The following is a 3,318-nucleotide window of genomic DNA, read 5'->3' as shown; positions in this document are numbered from 1 at the left end:
ACGATCGCGCAGGGCGGCGTGCTGCCCAACATCCAGGCCGTGCTGCTGCCCAAGAAGACCGAGAGCCACCACAAGGCCAAGTAAGGACCTGGTTTGGAAATAAGCAAATTAAAGGCTCTTTTCAGAGCCACTTCCATAGTCACAAAAAAGACAGCACGACCTGTTGCATTTTTTTAAAAGCCACTTAGTTTGGGATATTCTCTAATTGAGTTCGTCTTTAGCTGCCTAACGTCCTTGTCTGCTTTTCAGACAAGTTCTGCATTTCAGAACTGGTATTTAGGAGCCTTTGCCAGCAAGACGACAATTTATGCTTTGTTTAAATAGACTAATTTCAGAGACATTTAACCTAGAAGATCATTAAATTGACTTCAGATGATCACCCAGGTCCATACTGGAAATTAGCTATGGCTTCAAAGTGATGGTTTTCATCCAAAGAATTTATTTCTTGAAGGGGACACACAGGTGGTTTTCACAGACTATACACAGACAACCAATGTCTCAGCGGGAAGGTGGCAAATCTAACTTAAGGAATTTGTCTTGAGTATATTTACTCTAAAGTACTTGAACATATTAATTCTTAGTACTACCTGACTCTGCAAAGTACTGCACTGCTGAAGTAGACGTCCACATGAGGTAGTCAAGCCTGGTCATTCATGACAAAGTGCTGGATGCTACTACGTGGGTTCCGAGGTCCCCAATGATAGAGACCTACCGTTTGAAAAAATATGAACATCTCTTTGAAAAAGCCAGAGGCTGTTTTGAGAATAGAGAGGGCATAGATTCTAGTATGTTTTTCATATATTCTATACTGGCACAGCAAGGTCCTTTTATTCTAGGCTTTGAGGAAAAAAAATAGAACATTTATGCCTCTTACCAGTTTGCCATGTCAAGGAATGCAGGCTCAAAGACTTTCTTCTGTTTCCTCTTTCACTAAATAACAATGTCTTTATGGTTTCAACAAATAATTATTTCCCACTTAGGTACCCCACATTAAGGATAGGTTAGTAAGACACTGCTTGTCTGAAAGTAACTCAGTCCAGTGGACAGTGACACACAAAAGCAAACAAAGCACGACATAGCAAGAAAAGCAGACGGCGGACGTTGTAGGAGGAGCGAGATCTCTGAGAGGTAACCTCTGGTCTGAGGATTACAGGAAAGTATAGAAACTGCAGCACAGAACGAGCATCACCAGACTCAGGGCTGTCATATGTCATATGGAAATGGCAAGTTCAACACTGGCAGTAAGGCAGAGGTTAAAAGAGATGGGAAGGAACCAGAAAGGATGTGCGGCCACTCCTTTGCTTTAAAGACTTATACACTAAGGCCCCCAATCCTGAGTTCAGACACGCATATTCATCTGCTACTTTCTGAAATCCTTGTATATCTCCAGGAAACAGCGTGAGTGTCCCAGACTGATCATCACTGCCACTTCCCTGGTGATCTCTTATCCTAGTACTTGGATCACCATTTACTTATTAACATGCATCAAATGGCCTGGTGTCATTGAATACTGTTTTTGTGTGCCATTCCTAGAGCAAACTCAACCCTTTGTTTGGGATGATGAAAGCATGTTGAAAGTCAGAAAGACCTTTTGCAGGTGGAGCCTGCCAGACCATTGCTGGCCATTCAGCACAAGGAGTGTTTTGAGAGACATGGATTATCCATGTACGCATAATTAGAACTACTCACTGTCCTGAATAAAATCTTCATACAATCAGGACTGAAAGATTAGTTTGAGAAGAGTACTGACAGCATATTTCCACGACAGGGTGCCCTTCCCAGCCAGCGAGAGTATCGCTGTAGACAGGGTCATCTCTGTTGTGGGCCCTTCCGGGCTGATCAATAGCTTAGTTCCCTAACCTGGAAGGAAAGAAGGCACTGTTACACACTCAAGAATACCAGTCTGTTTAGAAATTAGGTTAGATTGAATCAGGAGTGTGTGTGTGTGTGTGTGTGTGTGTGTGTGTGTGTGTGTGTGTGTCTGTCTGTCTGTCTGTCTGTGTCTGTGTCTGTGTAAGGGCTCTTCTTCCCTGCAAATATTTTTTATCTTTCTTTCCAGAGGAAGGCTGATTCCTGAGAAGGGATTTTGCTTAAGGTGTGATTCAAATAAAAAGCATTTTAATTTAATGAAACATTAACATCAACCTAAATTTTGTATTTCATAATTATAGGTCCTTCTTCCCATGTCCCCACTCCCAGGAAGGTGATACATATGACCATGACCAGATGGCTTAAGATTTGCAGTAGTGACGTTATATAATTTAAAAGAAACAAAAAGTATTAAGAATGTAAGAAAGGTCTTTTCACTTGCTTCACACACTTGAGTAAAGGCAGAAAAGACACAACGTACACAAGCCAATTTGTCAGGTAAAGTCTTCTTGAATGCTTAGATGAGGAAAGTATTGTTTTCCATTTTCTGTACTGAAGAAAAGGGAAACACCAGTTGTACACAAGTTGGCAGTAGGTAAACTGAGGCACCAGCCTGCCAAGAGAAATGAAGAAAAGCACTTGTAAGGAATTAACTGCCAGGTCCGACCTAGAACATTAAGATTCAAGTAATTGAGCATAGTTTTTCATATTTAGAAAACCACAAATGCCAGAAAGATTGCAAGGATGATCATTTTCAGCAAGCCTGTGCGTGGCTCTTCAAAGAGCCTTGAGTTGGATGGGTGCTGGAAAAGCCTAACACCTGTGTCTGCTCCTCACGTGACTCTGCACTGCGGACTCTCCGAAGCTGGCAAACGCAACATAAGGCTACTTTGCTAATATCATATCAAATCTTGGAGTGGATGTGAAGAAGAGTTAACAGTCCAACTTTAATCCTGTAGGCTTACCGGATGCTGGTAAACAATTGTATTAACACTCAAAAGAACAAAAATACTCAGTGGAAATTCCAGTCCACCTTGAGATGCAAATACATCGGAGTACAGACTGAATACCAAACGGTGCAGAAACGAAATGGGGAAGGGAGGTGCTATGAACCCCATCTGACCCGGTCGACCAACTTTCCAGTGGGCCGATTCTTGACACCCGGATTGTCAAGGGTTCAAGTGGTACTATCACCGAGACATCGTAGCCTTTGTAACCACCACTAAGCAACAGTTTCCCTGAGTAGCTACTATAAAGGGACCCAGGGGAGGCCTTGCAATGACATTTACACCTATTTTTCTTGAGAAAACGAAACGGGCAGAGTAACTTTCCCCCACTTTCCACAGTTGTGCCCTGACCGCGTTCATAACAGCCAAGCGGGCGGCGAGCGTAACAGCTCCTGTCTGTGAGGACGGAAGTGGCTCTGAAAAGAGCCTTTGGGTTTCAAGC

This window comes from Pteropus vampyrus, unplaced genomic scaffold (genome assembly GCF_000151845.1).
Source record: "Pteropus vampyrus isolate Shadow unplaced genomic scaffold, Pvam_2.0 Scaffold124, whole genome shotgun sequence".
Lineage (NCBI taxonomy): Eukaryota > Metazoa > Chordata > Mammalia > Chiroptera > Pteropodidae > Pteropus > Pteropus vampyrus.
The sequence above is the reverse complement of the archived record's forward strand: the minus strand, read 5'-3'. Positions refer to the sequence as shown.